This window comes from Lithobates pipiens, unplaced genomic scaffold (assembly GCF_037356315.1).
Source record: "Lithobates pipiens isolate NorthernLeopardFrog02 unplaced genomic scaffold, aLitPip1_a1.2 Scaffold_18, whole genome shotgun sequence".
Lineage (NCBI taxonomy): Eukaryota > Metazoa > Chordata > Amphibia > Anura > Ranidae > Lithobates > Lithobates pipiens.
Genome location: NW_027507758.1, coordinates 487810569 through 487829796, shown reverse-complemented (window position 1 = coordinate 487829796; position 19228 = coordinate 487810569).

The window sequence follows — 19228 nt, the reverse complement described above, 5'->3', positions numbered from 1 at the left end:
AGGACAAGCTGGCTTGCTTTGCAAGGCAGCAAAAAAGAAATCACATAGCAGGCCCCGCCATTGTAAGTAAGGGAAACCAACAGGGAAGTCTTCATGCTTCATAGCCGGTTTCCTACAGCTCATGCACAAGTCACGCTGCTCTCTCTGAAAGGTCCCATCGTTTTCTGGGACCTATGTGTGTCCCAGAAGGCAACTGGGACACACACAGGTCCTGTCAAAGCCAGGTACCCCCCCAAAAATGGCAACTGTGGTGGGGGGGTGCGAACAAGTGGGACCTTTCCCTTTTGGGTGGAGCTCTGCTTTAATTTACTGGAAAGTTGGTATGTCAAGTCTGATATCTTACTGCTGCTGGCTGCCCTTTGGCTGAAAATTTCTGACTGGCTCTTTTGACAAGTCAGTCCCAACATTGATCTATCTGATGCACTACAGGGGTTGACAAATTTGCTTGGAATCTAGGAGCCAGCTAAAAAAGTTAGGAGCCAGGTCCGTGACGGCGATCTGGACCTGTCCCTGGCCTGACATGGAGACGAGTGAGGGGAAGATAGCCCCCAGCCCCCCACCTGTCTCCAAGTCATTGCCCATAGCTCTTAGAGGGACATTTTTAAATTTCATTTTAGTGTAAATATGAGATGTAAGGTCTCTCTGACCCCAGATCTCATATATAAAAAAGAGGACCTGTCATGCTTTTTTCTATTACAAGGGATTTTTACATTCCTTGTAATAGGAATAAAAGTGACACACATTTTTTTTTTTTTAAAAGAACAGTGAAAAAAATAAAAATAAAAGTTAAAATAAGAAAAAAAAATTGTTTTAAATGCGCCCTGTCTTGCCAAGCTTGCGTGCAGAAGCGAACGCATATATGAAAGCGGTGTTCAAACCACACATGTGAGGTATCGCTGCGATCGGTAGAGTAAGAGCAATAATTCTAGCTCCAGACCTCCTCTGTAACTCAAAACGTGCAACCTGAAGAATTTTTTAAACGTCGCCTATGGAGATTTTAAAGGGTAAAAGTTTGTCGCCATTCCATGAGCGGGCGCAATTTTGAAGCGTGACATGTTGGGTATCGATTTACTCGGCGTAACATTATCTTTCACAATATAAAAAAAAAAAAAAATGGGCTAACTTTACTGTTGTCTTTTTTTTTTTATTAAATAAAAAAATTTTCCCCCAAAAAAAAGTGCGCTTGTAAGGCCGCGTACACACGGGCGGACTGTTCGCCCAACTTTGTCCGCTGAACAGTGTTTGGGCGGACAGTCCGCTCGTGTGTGGGCTTTCAGCGGACAGTTTCAGCGGACAGTTGGACAGACAAGGTTTTTCGGAATTTCCGAAAAACTGTCCGCTGAAACCTTGTTTCAGCGAACAGCCCGCTCGTGTGTAGGCTTGTTCGTCAAACAAAGTTGCGCGCATGCTCAGAAAGGATTTTCACGCCGAAAGCTATAATGCAGTGTATAGGACGTCGTATTTTTCGTCCCGTCGTACGTGCCGTTCACGTCATCGCGCACGGTTTCAGCAAACTGTTCGTTCGTCGTGTGTGGCCATGTCCATCCATGCTAATTTTGAGCGGACTGTTTGCCGAAACTGTTGGACGGACAAAGTTGGGCGAACAGTCCGCCCGTGTGTACGCGGCCTAAGTCCGCTGTGCAAATATGGTGTGACAGACAGTATTGCAACGACCACCATTTTACTCTCTAGGGTGTTAGAATAAATAATAAAGAAATATATATATATATATATATATATATATATTTTTTTTTTTTTTTTGTTTTGTTTAGGGGTTCTAAGTAAAGGGATGGAGAAAGACTGGCCCATTAGCATTGTTGGTTGTAATTCCAACGGCCACCACAAGAGGGCGCCAGATTCCAGAAGGAACCATAGGATCACAGAAGGCCTCAAAGCCGGGGGCTCAATTACGGGCCGCCTGCGGCGCGGCCCGACGCGATCGCGCGGGGGGGGGTCCACGGAGACGGGATACCCCCAGCTATGCTGCCCCAGGCGCAAGGTCGCTGATTCTAGTCGCCAATGCGACCTGGCGACCGGGTTTTGTCGAGCACTGCTTTAATAATTGGTGTTTTTAGTAGTGTGGGTATTCTGGTTTCCTCCCACCCTCCAAAGACATCCTAGTAGGTTCTTTGGCTTCTAAATTAGCCCTTGTATACAATATGTATGAATGTGAGTTAGAGACCTTGGATTGTTTTCTCCTAGAGAGCAGAGACTGATGTGAATGCTTTAATATACAGTATCCCACAAAAGTCAGTACACCCCCACACATTTTTATAAATATTTTATTATATCTTTTCATGTGATAACCCTGAAGAAATTACACTTTGCTACAATGTAAAGTAGTGAGTGTACAGCTTGTATAACAGTGTAAATTTGCTGTCCCCTCAAAATAACTCAACACACAGTCATTAATGTCTAAACCGCTGGCAACAAGAGTGAGTACACCCCTAAGTGAAAATGTCCAAATTGGGCCCAAAGTGTCAATATTTTGTGTGGCCACCATTATTTTGCAGCACTACCTTAATCCTCTTGGCAATGGAGTTCATCAGAGTTTCACAGGTTGCCACTGGAGTCCTCTTCCACTCCTCCATGATGACATCACAGAGCTGGTGGATGTTAGAGACCTTGCACTCCTCCACCTTCTGTTTGAGGATGCCCCGCAGATGTTCAATAGGATTTAGATCTGGAGACATGCTTGGCCAGTCCATTACCTTACCCTCAGCTTCTTTAGCAAGGCAGTGATTGTCTTGGAGGTGTGTTTGGGGTCATCATCATGTTGGAATACTGCCCTGGGGCCCAGTCCACAAAGGGAGGGGATCCTGCTCTGCTTCAGTATGTCACAGTACATATTGGCATTCATGGTTCCCTCAATGAACTGTAGCTCCCCAGTGCCAGCAGCACTCATGCAGCCCCAGACCATGGCACGCACTCCACCACGCTTGACTATAGGCAAGACACTTTCTTTGTACTCCTCCTCACCTGGTTGCCACCACACACGCTTGACACCATCTGAACCAAATATGTTTACCTCAGTCTCATCAGACCATAGGACAGGGTTCCAGTAATCCATGTCCTTAGTCTGCTTGTCTTCAGAAAACTGTTTGCAGGCTTTCTTGTGCAACATCTTTTAGAAGAGGCTTACTTCTGGGACAACAACCATGCAGACCAATTTGATGCATTGTGCGGCGTATGGTCTGAGCACTCACAGGCTGGACCCCCTCCACCACTTGAACCTCTGCAGCAATGCTGGCAGCACTTATACGTCTATTTCCCAAAGACAACCTTTGGATATGACGCTGAGCACGTGCACTGAACTCCTTTTGTCGACCACGGCGAGTGGAACTTGCCCTGTTAAACTGCTGTATGGTCTTGGCTACCGTTCTGCAGTTCAGTTTCAGAGTCTTGGCAATCTTCTTATAGCTTAGGCCATCTTTATGTAGAGCAATGATTCTTTTTTTTTTTCAGATCCTCAGAGTTCTTTGCCATGAGGTGCGATGTTGAACTTCCAGTGACCAGCATGAGCGAGTGAGAGTTTGAACACACCAGCTCCCCATTCACACCTGAGACCTTGTAACACTAATGAGTCACATGACACTGGGGAGGGAAAAATGGCTATTTGGGCTCAATTTGGATATTTTCACTTGGGGGTGTACTCACTTTTGTTGCCAGCAGTTTAGACATTATTGGCTGCGTGTTGAGTTATTTTGAGGGGGACAGCACATTTACACTGCTATACAAGCTGTACACTCACTACTTTACATTTTAGCAAAGTGTCATTTCTTCAGTGTTGTCATGTGAAAAGATGTATAATAAAATATTTACAAAAATGAGAGAGGTGTACTCACTTCTGTGAGACCCTGTATATGTAATGCGCTACATAAAATTTGATGGCCCTATAGAAGTACCTGTAAGGCACAAACATAAAATGACGGCTTGAGTATACTGTCGTTATCGGTTGTTCATTGCAAAGCACTCTTATTAAATCATTTTAATGGTTGTCTCTTGTTCGTTGTTGCTCTCCCGCCTGCATTATATTCTTTAGAAGCGTGCCTTTGGTTTGTCTTTGATTTCTCCTCTCTGTGTCCCGGCTGGTGCTTGATTCACCTGGAGCAAGGCAGATTTATGTGTGTTGCTGCTGCCACTTCTCTCCGGCTTACATTCATTCCTGGTAAAGCCAAGGGGAATACTTCTACATTGAGCTAGCAGGTAATTCACCTGGGAGCTCACCTACCTGCTTCTGACAGAAGATCATAATGTCTTGAAAATGACTAGCTCTTTATAAATGACAAGGGATCTTATTTTATTTTTGGAGCTGTGATGTATCCTCCATCTTGACTGTCACATGTATAGGTAACCTATTTCAGGAGAGTCAAATACAAATATATAGGTGTGCAGAATTCACGCTGCATGCCTGGTTAAAAGGGCTAGTCTTACTGATATTTCTGGTCCTAGATGGAGTCCAATGGATTGAGAGAACTAAATTTAGAAATTAGAGATCAACTCAAAATGCCATTATGGTTGACAAATCGCTGTATATCATAAACCATTTCCATGAAAAACCATTGCTATTTTGGATTTTCAGCCAGTGTTGAATCTCTGGTACTACTGATCTGTAGCCACTTTCTGTGTAAATGTATACAATCTGGCTGCATGCCAGATCTCCGGGAGGGCTTCCATATGGCAATTAAAAGTGGACCATATCTATGAAATGTGCATCGAAGTGGCCGCTTGTAGTCTATCCCAGTGATTCCTAACCCTCATACTCAAACATCCCTAACAAGTTAAATGTTCATCATTTCCTTCATCTTGTGCAAGTGCTTTCAATTGCGGCTCTCTGTGTGTCGCAGTAGTATGAAGGGAGCCTTAAAGTTGCATGACAGGTGGCAACCTATTGATTTCAATGGCACCTGTTCTGATCGATAGAACGTAAAGTTGTAGCGACTTTGAAAAGGTTTATACACTACTTTGATGCAAACTGAGTGCCAGAGAGTGTAAAGTTGCTTCAAAGTCGCACTAGTGAGAACGAAGCCTTAACTTCCTAAATGAAAGGCCAGTTTACTGTCCTTCAGACTATAGGTGGGCCAGACTAAATAACTGATGGGACTAGAAAATGCCACAGTGTCTGGGAGTAAGCTATACCACTGGCTTGGTGGTCAGTGAGTAAAAAAATGAATTGTGCCCCATCATTAGTGAAGGAAGGAATAGTTCCCTGTTGGTGTCAGTGGAAAGAATCATGCCTTATTGTTGGTATTTGTGGGAGGAACAGTGTTCCATCATTTAGATCAGTGAGAAGAATAATGTTCCATCATTGGTTGTCAATGGGAGGAATTTTGCCCAATTTCTTGGTGTCCCTGGAAGCAATGGTGCCTCATTGTTGATGTCAGTAAGAAGAATAGTACCCCAAGGGACTGCGGTTTGGAGTCCACTGCTTTAAATTAATGCCCGTGCCCGGGTATTTTATCTAATGGAAATTCCCAGAACATGGCTTGTTGAAAATACTTAAGAACAGAGGGTGGAAACCTCTGGAAGCCTGTGTGACAGGGGCAGTGCAAGGGCACTGTTGGAAGATGGAATTAGAGCCTTGTCACCTCATATTACAAAGTGATTATGATACTCTTTGAGTTGAAGCGTTTGTAAACCCTGCTTAGTCATTTTTACCTACAGGTAAGCCCATAATTAGACTTGACTGTAGATAAAATGAATATTCCCTAAACATACACTGTTTAGGAGATACTCGTCCTGCATGTAGTCAGTGACATCACTGGACCATGCGCTGTGAAGGTCCGGCATACCGCACCAGAACCGAGGGCTCCTGCGCTTATCCGTGGGAGTGACATAATTGCAGCTCCAGCCAATCGCATAGACGGAGCACGAACCCGGAAGAAAGACTGGGGGGAACGTGTCATTGGTGACAGTACTGGAGAGGGCTTTGTTCCAAGGTCTTTCATAGTATGCAATGCTAGCACTACATTCCTCTCTTCCTCTGCCTTTATGGAAAGGCCTTTTTTTATACTTGAAGTTCAACAGTAATTGGTTTAAAATAGTTAGGATCACCAATTATTTTAAATGAAAACTTCAAAATATAATATATTGAAAGTTATTTTTGAAATTTATGTTCAGCTTAACCACCTCAATACAGGGCACTTATACCCCCTTCCTGCCTAAGCCAATTTTCAGCTTTCAGCGCTGTTGCAATGACAATTGTGCAGTCATGCTACACTGTACCCAAACAGAGTTTTCATAATTTTGTTCCAACAAATAGAGCTTTCTTTTGGTGGTATTTGATCACCTGCGCATTTTTTAATTTTTGCTAAACAAATAACCAAAAATTTTGAAGGAGAAAAAGTTTATTTTTGTTAGAAAATTTTGTAAATAAGTTTCTTCCTTCATTGATGGGCACTAACGAGGTGCCACTGGTAGGCAGCACTACGGGGCACTGAAAGGCTACACTGGGTACTGATGGAGAGCACTGATACTGGCCACTGGGGATGTGCACTAATTGGCATTTTCCTGGTGGTCCTGTGTGGGTATCCGAGGCAGGGGCTGCGCTGATAAATGAGATGAATTGGTAATGGTATCATGTACCCGATCCCCATTCACATAGGATCTGGGGGCCCCCTTCTTAAAGGGAGGCTTTTAGATTCCGGTAAGCTTCCCGCCCACATACCCCGACAACATGCCCTCAACATATGGGGGCAAGGTGCTTTGCCCCCCCCCCCCCCAATGTTGAGGGCACACGGCCTTGTATGGTTCAGGAATGTAAACATCCCTTGTAATAGAAGAAAAGCATAATATGACCTCTTAAATGAGATCTGGGGTCAAAAAAGACCTCAGATCGCATATTTACACTAAAATGTAATTTGAAAAAAAATAATAAAAAAATGGCCCTTTAAGAGCTATGGGCGGAAGTGGTGCAATGGTATGGAGATGGGTAGGAGCCATATTCTGCTCTCTCGTCTCCATACCTAACACGGAAGAGGACCCGATCGCTGCTGCCAACAGCTCTGGTAAGCGGCGGAGGGCACCAGAGAGCTGTGGAAGGGGGGGACCCCTCTCCTACCGCTAAGTGATCTTGCAGCAAATCTGCCTCAGTGACCACGTTATCGAAAACCGGACTGCTCGCTGAAGAGGAGGATACTGGGGTTATGGCAGCTAGTTGCTGCCATAACAAAGATATCCCTCTTCAGAAAGAGGACGTATTTCGGTGTGCGGCGGTTCGGAAATGGTTAAGCAACTCGGTAAAGTAATTGCCAGACCATTGTTCCTAATTTTTACGAACAGTCTACAGATGGGAATGGTACCAGCTGATTGGAGAAAAGCCAAAGTAGCATAAACATTTAAAAAAGGGCCAAGATGCATCCCTGGGAATTACAGACCAGTTAGCCTAACACCAATAGTATGCAAGCTCTTGGAGGGGATAAGGGACTATATACAAGATTTTAGTAGTGAAAACGGTTTCATTAGCAGTAATTGGCATGGATTCATGAAGAATTGTTCTTGCCTTCTATGAGGTGAGCTGCCATCTAGATAAAGGAAGGCAGGTGGACGTGGTGTATGTGGATTTTGCAAAGACATTGATACAGTTCCCCATAAATGCTTACTGTACAATCTAAGGTCTGTCGACATGGACCATATGGTGAGTACATGGATTTAAAACTGGCTACAGGGGGGATTTCAGAGGGTGGTGATAAATGTGTAGTACTGGGAATGGTCCTGTGTGGAAAGTAGGTTCCCCCAGGTTTCTGTCCTGGGACCAATATTATTTAATTCATAAATGACCTGGAGGATGGGATAAACGGCTCAATCTCTGCAATAATTTCCCCACAGGATGTGGAAACCTTTCAGGAACATCTGAAGAAATGAATGTGGTAGGCAACTACATGTCAAATGAGGTTTAATGTAGAAAATTTTAAAATAATGCGTTCGGGTGGCAAAAATATGAATGCAACCTACTCACTGGGGGAGAACCTCTGGGGGAATCTAGGAATGAGAAGGACCTGGGGATCCTAATAGATGATAGGATCAGCTGCTGCAAGCAAAGCAAACAGAATATTGGCATGCATTAAAAAGGATATTAACTCCAGAGATAAAACGATAATTCTCCCACTCTACAAGACTCTGGTCCTGCTTCACCTGGAGTATGCTGTCCAGTTCTGGGCACCAGTCCTCAGGAAGGATGTGCTTTAACTGGTGAGAGTGCAGAGAAGGACAACAAAATGAACAAAGGGACTGGATGATATTCGTTATAAGGAAATATTACGAGCACTGAACTTATTCTCTCTGGAGAAGAGACGCTTGAGAGGGGATATGATTTCAATGTACAAATACCATACTGGTGACCCCACAATATGGATAACACTTTTCCGCAAAATGGAATTTAAAAAGACACAAGGCCATTTGCTAAAATTAGAAGAGAAGCTGTTTAAACCTTAAACTGTGTAGAGGGCTCTTTACTGTAAGAGCGGTAAGGATGTGTAATTCTCTTCTACAGGCGGTGGTCTCAGCAGGGAGCTTAGATCATTTAAAAAAAACTATTAGATAAGCACCTGAATGACTACAACATACAGGGATATACAATGTAATACGGACATAAAATCACACACATAGGTCGGACTTTATGGACTTGTATTTTTTTAACCTCGCCTACTATGTAACATTTCTGCAGCCCATGAGGGGCAAACATTGGGATTACAGTACCCCAGGTACCACATAAAACCTCTTTCACACTGGGGCATTTTTCAGGTGCTTGTGGGCTAAAAATAGCGCATGTAAAGCACCTGAAAAACACTTCCCCTGCAGTCCCAGTGTGGAAGCATTAGTGCTTTCACACTGGGGCAATGCACTGGCAGGACGTTAAAAAAAAAAAAAAAAGCCCTGTAAGCAGCACCTTTTGGGGCAGTGGAGGTGGTGTGTATGCACTGCTCCTTCACCGATCCTGCCCATTGAAATGAATGGGCACTGCTGCCGAAGTGCCAGCATAGTGCTTTGGCAGTGGAGCTACATGGGCGCATTTAACCCTTTATTCTGCCACTAGCGGAGGGTAAAAGCACCCCGGTTATCGGCTGAATTGCGCCCCTAAAATGATGGTAAAGTGCATCTTAAACTAGCGGTGTTTTACCATAAACGCTTGCCCGCCCCAGTGTCTTATTGTAAAGATAATGGCCAAATAAAGGTCTGACTATACAGGGGGAGGGAGGGAGACGTTTTACCTAATAAAAAAAAAAGACTGACCATAGAGGGAAGAAGACAGAAGCAAAGGCAAAACGTTTTTCATGTTGTATAGTGGAGGGGGGGGGGGGGTCTCCAAACTTTATGAACAAAGGGACAATTTACTGCAAAACGTGCGACTCCCAGGATTACCAGAATCTTCCATGTCCACATTGGAAGATTTCCCCTCCTCCTGTGTTTGGGGCAACCCAAAATTTTGTGAAATTCTTTAACTAAACACATCAAGTAGATGAAAACCTTGCAGGTGTTCCAATCCTTTCCCACACCAAAAGGAAAAAATAAAATGCTGCCTTTCGTTCATAATTTAATGAAAGGAATAAAAAAGCAACCCGGCGTAGCTAAAAAGCATGCTCATCAGATGCTGCTTGCTTTAAAACTCTTTAGTGAAATGCAGCCTCAGAGTGTACATTCTAATAAGAAATAACTGGGATGAATTATCCACTTCTATTTGTGTATGTAAAGTGCATCAGTTGATCCTGTAAACTTGCTTTTTTAAACAGGCTAAATGGAGTACATATGTCAAAAGTGACCAATAGCCCCACCTACTGGCTAAGAGAAATACAGAATGTTAATATATAATATTTCATGCTTGGCTAAAAAGTTTTAAATTTTTTCGAGTCTCACATAAATACAATAAAAGCAGTGTTTTTAATCATTTCCCTACCCCTCTCCAGAACAGAAGAATCTGCATCACTGTTCTACTTTTAATTTTGTTTCCACCTGCTGTAAAATCCAGGAGTGTTCTTGTTCTGGCAGAAGACATATTGACTGTATGCAGAGTACGGAGAAGCGTGATTTCACCTAAAACACACTGTCTACGGTTAAACTGTTCAGTATTTTAAAAACAGCGTAACTGCCTACAAATAAACACTATTTTTGAATTTCAGGATAAGTTTGTATACAGTATACAGTGATTATTCCTCTTTAGAACACAAGCATGCTTACCTCAGGAAACTCCAGGATAGTTATGATGCCAAAATTCATAATGGTTTAGCATTCAAAGACCTTTTATAACATTTATTGATGTGTATTATTTGTTGTTTGTTGACAGTGAGAAACTCTGTTTTGTTGCAAAACAGATTCAAACAAATAGTTGTGCTGGCAGCCTTAGTAACACAGTGTGCTAAGTGCAGTGATTGGCAACAGTCAACCACAAACAGGATAGAGAGGATCTGAAAGCTGTGCCCAAAAAAAGGCAAGAGACTAGTTACGAATAATGTCTGTGGGCCTCCTAGCAGCATATCTTTAACCACTTGAGATCCGCGCTATAGACAAATGACGGCTACAGCGCGGATCTCAATTTTCGGGACTACGTCTATTGACGTCGTCCCCTTTAAGAGCTCCCCGCGCGCTCCCGGGAGCGCGCATCGGGGAAAATCTGTGTTGGCTGTGTCCCCTGGACACAGCCAATCACAGATCGCTGTAAACGGGCAATCACAGCGGCCGTTTACAGCGCGATCGCCGCCTCCAATGGGTGATGATCTCAAATGTAAACAAATGAGATCATCACCCATTGCCGAACGTGTCTCCTCACACAGCGATAGCGTGTGAGGAGACCGAAGGATTTAGTGAGTTTTACAGCATACTAAAAGTGACAGTAAACCTATTAAAAACCCTGCCAGTGCCCAGATCTACGCCACCTGTGACCACCTGTGCACCGCCAGTGCCCACCTGTGCACCGCCAGTGCCCACCTGTGCCCACCTGTGCTCCATCTGTGCACCGCCAGTGCCCGCAGTGCACCACCAGTGCCCATCTGTGCCCGCCAGTGCCAATCGGTGCCCATCTGTGCCGCCTCAGCAGTGCCCATCTGTGCCGCCTCAGCAGTGCCCATCTGCTGCCTTATCAGTGCACATCCGTGCAATAAATCAGTGCACATCTGTGCCGACCTATCAGTGCCCATCTGTGCCGACTCAGCAGTGCCCATCTGTGCCGACTCAGCAGTGCCCATCTGCCGCCTCAGCAGTGCCCATCTGCCCCCTCAGCAGTGCACATCCGTGCAATAAATCAGTGCACATCTGTGCCGACCCATCAGTGCCCATCTGCCGCCTCAGCAGTGCCCATCTGTGCCGCCTCAGCAGTGCCCATTTGTGCCGCCTCAGCCGTGCCCATCTGCCGCCTCAGCAGTGCCCATCTGCCACCTCATCAGTGCACATCCATGCAATAAATCTGCACACCTGTGCAATAAATCAGTGCACATCTGTGCCGACCCATCAGTGCCCATTTGTGCCACCTCAAAATCGCCCATCTGTGCCACCTCAAAAGCACCCATCTGTGCCACCTCATCAGTGCCCATCAGTGCTACCATGGCTAAACGTGTCTTTTCCGCTGAGGAGGCGTACCAAATTATTTCCGCGGCCGACGAGAGCAACGGGGAGCTCTCCTCTTCAGATTCCTTTTCGGATTCGGATGACGACGTAAATTATGAGCCAGTCCTCAGCAGTGAAACACTGACTGATGAATCCGAGGAGGAAGATATCCGGCCCATCAAGCGAAGGCGTTCTAGTGAGGCAGTGCCGTCCACCAGCACCGCAGTGCCGTCCACCAGCACCGCAATGCCGTCCACCAGCACCGCAGTGCCCCAGCGAGAAAGGCCAAGTACCAGTGGGGTGTCATCTCAGCCCCAAAGGGTTAGGAGCCATGCTGGCCTTCCCTATGCCCTTCAGAACCCCTTGTGGCTTCCTCCTAATTCAGGAGAGGCCAATGTTCCCCCTTTCACCGCCCAGCCAGGAGTCCAGGTGGACACGGAGAATTTTAGCCCTATCGATTTTTTTAATTTAATTTTTACGGAGGACATGTTGGCGTCAATTGTGGCCCAGTGCAACCTGTATGCACAACAATTTATTTTTCAAAATCCGACCTCCTTTTATGCCCGTCCCTACGAATAGAGAGACCTAACGGTGGAGGAGTTCAAGCTTTTTTTAGGCCTCACATTTAATATGAGACTCAACAAAAAAAATCAATTATGTACCTACTGGTCAACCCACCCCCTCCACCACTCATCGCTCTTCTCCGCGGTAATGCCCAGACACAGATATCAGATGATCCTGAGGTTCTTACATTTCAGTGACAATTCCCAGTGCCTTCCACGAAACGATCCAAATTATGACCGCCTTTACAAAATTCGACCAATACTAAATTATTTTTCAGAGATATTCCCCAAATTGTTTACCCCGGACCAACACATATGTGTGGATGAGTCCCTTATTAAATTTAGTGGCAGGCTTAGAATGAAGCAATTTATGCCCAGCAAAAGGGCCCGCTATGGGGTGAAGGTCTACAAATTAAGTGACCGAGCCACAGGGTACACATATTCCTTCAAGGTGTACGAAGGGAAGGACACCCAGCTACAGCCCCCTAATTGTCCGGACTATTTGGGATCCAGCGGAAAAATTGTTTGGGACCTCATATACCCCCTACTGGATAAAGGCTACCACCTCTATGTAGATAACTTCTACACATCTCTGCCCCTGTTCCACAACCTTCACCGGAAGAAGACGCCAGCATGTGGCACTGTAAAAAAGAATCGGAAGGGCTTTCCTCAAAGTCTGGTGAACAAGAAGCTGCGGAAAGGAGAAACCGCAAGTCTAAGAAACAAGGAGGTTCTGGCAGTGAAGTGGAGGGACAGAAGGGATGTGTATATGTTGTCTTCTATCCACAACGATACCTTCGTGGAAATCCCCAGAAGGAATGGCCCCGTAAAGAAACCCAAATGTATTTCCGAGTATAATTTGTTCATGGGAGGAGTCGACTTCAACGACCAAATGATGGAACCATATCTGGTCACAAGACGGACATATCATTGGTACAAAAAAGTAACAATTTATTTTTTTCAATTGGCCATTTATAATTCATATGTAATTTACCGCAACGCCACCCAAAACCCCAAACGTTTCTTTGGCTACCAGGAGGAAGTTTTCACAGCCCTTATTTTCCCAAACGGCCCACCAGAAAATATCAGATCAGACGTTGTTAGTCGACTCTCCGAGCGCCACTTTCCGGATAAAATTCCCCCCACACCAACAGGCAAAAGACGCTAAAAAAGATGTAAGGTGTGTACCAAAGCAGGAGTCAGAAGAGACACATCTTATTATTGTGCACAATGTCCTTCCCAACCAGGCCTCTGTATAGGCGACTGTTTTCGGCGTTACCATACTTCAATAAATTTTTAGTGAAGTATGGTAAACATAATCCTCAGTTCCTGCCTTCATACACCTTCACACCCCTTATGCCACTGCCTGCTTTGTAACTGACCCTGGCTTGTTATTTGACCACTCTTATGCCTGCCGATTCTGTACATACCGCTGCCTGATCTGGAACTGACCCTGGACTGTTGTTCGACCACGCTTCTGCCTAACGATTCTGTACATACCTCTGCCTGATCTGGAACTGCCCCTGGACTGTTATTCGACCATGCTTCTGTCTAACGATTCTGTATATATCTCTGCCTGATCTGGAACTGACCTTGGACTGTTTGACCACGATATTTGCCTGCCTCTTGGACTGATCTTGTATTCTGCAACTGGACTAGTGGGATTCAACACGGGGTCTCACATATGTGAGGGGCTCCAGAATAGTTTTTCTGGAAGAAGAAAACAATTTTCTTTGTTTTCTTATTCCTAGATTAGGGTCTGGAGACTCGGAGGCTTCAAAGAGATTTGGGAGGGAGAAGCCTCTACCCCTATCCCCATTCTGTCCTGAACGAGGCTCTACTTCTGTCTGCTGCCTGTAGGACTTACTGCCATCATGCCGCACTGACCACACCACAAGGACCTGCCTACTACCAGGACCAATATTTTTGGCACTGCTGACATCTCTGCACTAACCCTGGACTGTAATATGGACAGTATCCCTGCCTGCTGCCTGAAAAACTGTGTTCGCTGTTGCTGACCAAGTCCCTGCCTGCTGCCTGGACCAGTGATATCCTCCTGTGGACAACTGCGCTTCTAAAACCACAGGTAATCTTTTCTTTACCCTTTGCTCAGCATAATGTATTTGGGGGTGTAATTCTTGGTATGTGCAGGCTATGTGTCCCTGGAACGCCGACGGTGTTTCTTGCATGTTGCGCCTCTGTATGTGGCCAGGCTGTATAAACGTCTCACACATGTGGTATCGTTATACTCAGGAGGAGTAGTAGAATGTATTTTAGGGTGTTATTTTTGCTATGTGAATGCTATGTGTTGGAAATATCTTATAAACGGACAACTTTGTGTAGAAAAAAATGCGGTTTCATTTTTTTCCACATTTTCCAAAAACTTCTGGAAAAAAATGAACCATTGAAAAGACTCATTATGCCTCATAGATTATACGTTGGGGTGTTAGCTTTCCAAAATGGGGTCATTTTCTGGACGTTTCCATTGCTCTGGTGTTCCAGGGCCTTCAAAACTGTAATAGGTGGTTGAGAAATGAAATGTGTAATTTATGCTCCTAGAATGCCTGAAGGTGCTACTTCAAAATTAGGCCTCTGTATTTGGTCAGGCTGTGTAAAAGTCTCACACATGTGGTATTGTTATACTCAGGAGGAGTAGTAGAACGTATTTTGGGGTGTTATTTGTGGTATTCACATTCCGTGTGGGAGAAATAAGCTATTACAATGAAAATTTTGTGGAAAAAAAAAAAAATCGTAATTTTGCAAAGAATTATGGGAAAAAATTACAACTTAAAATAACTAACCATGCCTCTTACTAAATACATTGGAATGTCTACTTTCCAAAAAGGGGTCATTTGGGGGGCATTTGTACTTTCCTGGCTTGTTAGGGTCTCAAGAATGGAGATAGGCCTTAGTACATCAGATGTGATCTTTTTTTGCAAATCTTTATGATTTGCACCATAACTTGTAGACTCTATAAATTTCACACAGATCATATAATATGCAAAAATTTGGGTTATTTTTACCAAAGATGTGTAGTAGTATAAATTGTGGCCAAAATTTAGGAAGAAAAATTGCTAATTTGCTAAATTTTGTCACAGAAACGAAGAAAAATTCATTTTTTTTTCAAAATTTTCGGTCTTTTTTCATTTATAGCGCAGAAAATAAAAAACCGAGAGGTGATCAAATACCACCAAAAGAAAGCTCTATTGGTATGAAGAAAAGGACAAAAAAATCATTTGGTTACAGTGTTGCATGACTGAGTAATTGTCATTCAAAATGTGAGAGCACTGAAAGCTGAAAATTGGTCTGGGACTGAGGGGGGTTTAAGTGCCCAGTAAGCAAGTGGTTAAAGCGGTTTTGTACCAAAAAAAATTTAACTTGTTATTAAAAGCACATGATAGCATACTTACCTAAATGAACCCTGAAAAAAAAAAATATTCAGTACTTAGCTTATATTTCAGATGTTTGTGCTGACTTCCGTGCTGTCCTCCTGTGGGAGTAGGCGTGGTTATCATCCTCGCAATGGTCCCTGGGAAATTTCTAAGCTATTTCCCAAGAATCCATGGGGACAATGAAATTGCGAAATCTCGTGAGATTTTGGGAGGACGCCGGTCACGTGACGAGGGCGTGTCCAAAATTGCCATTTTTAAAGTGGGCAGGCAGCTGTATCTGCCATTACCACCGGAGCATGCTGGGAGCCGAGCGTCATAGAATAGAGGAAGTAAATGCCTGTGGGCTTCAGACGCCCACACTTAAAATGGAAAACGCCTGACTATTTTTTTAAAAGTTATCCGAAGCAAAAGAATCGTCACGCCGGGGTCAAAAACACGCCGATTGTGAATGCTAACTGACGGTAGCAATCGCCCACCAGTGACACGGGTAAGAAGAAAAAAAAGCAGCGGAATCCCGCTTTAAGGCCCCATTCACACCTGAGACCCGGAAGTACACGGAGAGAGAGGGTGGAGTCTGGTCATGTGATAGATGTGGGATAGGTCAGCTGATCCTTTTTTTTTTTTTTTTTTTGCTGCTTCTGTTTATCATATGATTGGTTGACCGATCTCTCGGATCTCACGCAAGATTCCGCCCCCTTAGCCAAGTGTTTCCAGGGTGGACGGGACGAGGAAGTAGACGTATGTAGTGTCAAAACAGGGATGGTCAATGCAATGTAATAATGCCGCTTCATCTCCACTAGCAGCCTTATGTACCAGAATCCTGCCTTTAACCACTTCAGCCCCGGAAGATTTACCCCCTGAATGACCAGGCCATTGTTTGCGATACGTCACTGCGTCTCTTTAACTGACAATTGTGCGACGTTGTACCCAAATAAAATTGATGTCCTTTTCTTCCCACAAATAGAGCTTTCTTTTGGTGGCATTTGATCACATCTGCGGTTTTTATTTTTTGCGCTCTAAACAAAAAAAGCGTCAATTTTCAAAAAATACAATATTTTGTACTTTTTGCTATAATAAATATCCCCTAAAAAATTAAAATCACAGATCGCCACCACTATTAGTAAAAAAATAAATAAATAATAAATATAATAAAAATGTTATAAATCTATCCCCTATTTTGTAAATGCTATTACTTTTGCGCAAACCATTCTATGCTTATTGCGATTTTTTACCAAAAATATGTAGAATACACATATGGGGTTGAACTGAGAATTTTTTTATTTTCTTTTAAAAAGCAATTTTTTTTCTCAGTTCAGCCTGATATGTATTCTACATATTTTTGGTAAAAATCGCAATAAACGTAGATTGGTTTGTGCAAGTAATAGTGTTTACAAAATAGGGGATAGATTTATAGCATTTTTATTATTATTATATTTTTTTTACTAGTAATGGTGGCGATCTGCGATTTAAAAAAAATATATATATATTTTTTTTTATCGTGACTGTGACATTATGCAGACATTTCAGACACTTTTGACACATTTTTGGGACCATTGGCATTTATACAGCGATTGGTTGTATAAAAATGCACTGATTACTGTAAAAATATCACTGGCACGGAAGGGGTTAACACTAGGGGGCGATCAAGGGGTTAAATTTGTTCCCTCTCTGTGTTCTAACTGAAGGAGCGATGGGACTGTCTAGCGGAGATTACAGATCGCTGTTCATACTTTGTATGAACACACGATCAGTCCCTCCTCCCCTCAGAGAACCGGGATCTGTGTCCTGATTCTCGGTGTGTCACGAGTGATCACGGGTACCCGGCAGTCATCGCGCCCGCTGGGCATTCACACCGGCTCGGAGGTGAGCGCGGCCCCTAGTGGCCACAGGGGAAAAGCGGTGTAACACAACGTCGTTTTGCCCAGCCGTGCAATTCTGCCACAGTAAAACTGCGACGGCTGGTCAGCAAGTGGTTAAACACGGCAGCTCCGGAGGGTTTATTCCCCCCCCCCCCTTCCTGACAAATCCTTTTTTTTTTCCGGCACTGCATTACATTAACTGACAATTGCGCGGTTGCATGACACTGTACATAAATAAAATTTGATGTCCTTTTTCCCCACAAATAGAGATTTATTTTGGTGGTATTTGATCACCTCTGCACTTTTATTTTGAGCATTAAACAAAAAAAGACCGCCAATTTTGAGGAAAAATACTATATTTTTTAATTTCTGCTATAAAACACGCCCCCCCAAAAAAGTAAAAAAAAAAAAAAATCTAATTTCTTCATCAATTTTGGCCAATATGTATTCTGCTACACAGGGCTGGCCCAAGACATTTTTCTGCCTGGGACCATATATCTCCGGGGGCGGCTGCAGAGCGCACTGCACAGAAACACTCAGCATCTTTGGCTCCCATTTAGGGCTGAATTCAGGCAAAGATTCTGCCCTGATTCGTCCCTGAAACTGAGAACAGGGACGCGTAGCATTGCTGTGCCATCCACGGCCAGTTTAGTTGTGAACCCAGCCTCAAACCCTGCCCTCTGGCAGTGTTTATTGTGTCTATAAAAGAACAAAGACAGAGGGCGCAACCAGCCTTGGGCATTATCTTTGTAACACAGTCATTTATTAAAAATACAATGATATACTCACAAAGGAATATTGTGTTTAAGCAATAAAAAGTCCATCAAGTCATCCAGCAGGGTCAGCTGGCCTGCTAATTGGGGTGGAATGAGAGTCTAAAGAGAGCTGATGCATTTCAAGGGGTATCCCCTCTGAGGAAGAAGGGATACCCCTCGAAATGCATCAGCTCTCTTAGGTGGTCGGCTACAGTATTTATTTTTGTAATTGATATTGACTTGGTATCAGCGTCCGGTGATCTCCTGTACAACAGAGCTCAGACTGGGGGTACTGAACTTCAGATGAGAAAAGTTAGGTTCTGTCCCCTCCAAGATATGACTTTGTTGTGTGTTGCAGCTTAGAACTAGATGGACACAAATACAAATCAGTTGGCAGATAAAATAGTTCTCAGGGCTCATTTACACTGCAATATGCAATATAAGTTTGTAGTGCATTTACAAACACTGCACTTTGTTTTGTTTTTTGGCATCATTTTTTTCTCTATATTTTGTATGCAAACGTTTTCCCCGTGCATTTATGCACGTTCTGTTGCTTTTACCTGCGTTTATGCTCCTTCCTGTGTGGAAAGATGCATGTTGCTGTAGTGTCAGGTTTCTGTGCCATCTGTGTTCCATTGGGAAGATTCCCACTAACTTCCTCTCCTATAGCCACAACAGGAAACTAGAAAATCCCTCCAAAGTGAGGGAATCCCTGTTTTTTACCAATGCTAGTGTCCCCATTGGAAGATTTTCCCCTCTATTACCAGTCTGGGGACAATCCAAAATTTGGATTTTTTTTTGTGACAATGGTAAACGGGGCAATTAGAGAATCTGAATCTCCCCAATGGGGGGCACAGAAAACTGTACAATCCTGGCAGGTGTACTAATCCCTCTCCATTCTTTCCAAACTACAAAAAAAATTGCCTTTAGTTATACTTTACCTTTGTTATTAGGTATACTCACAGTGTTTTTTTTTTTTACAGTTCCAAGTAAACTGGCAAAAAGTATGCTTGCTGCTAGGGATGAGCCGAACACCCCCCGGTTCGGTTCGCACCAGAACTTGCGAACGACCCCCGCGTTCGGTACGAACGTTAGAACCCCATTGAAGTCTATGGGACTCGAAC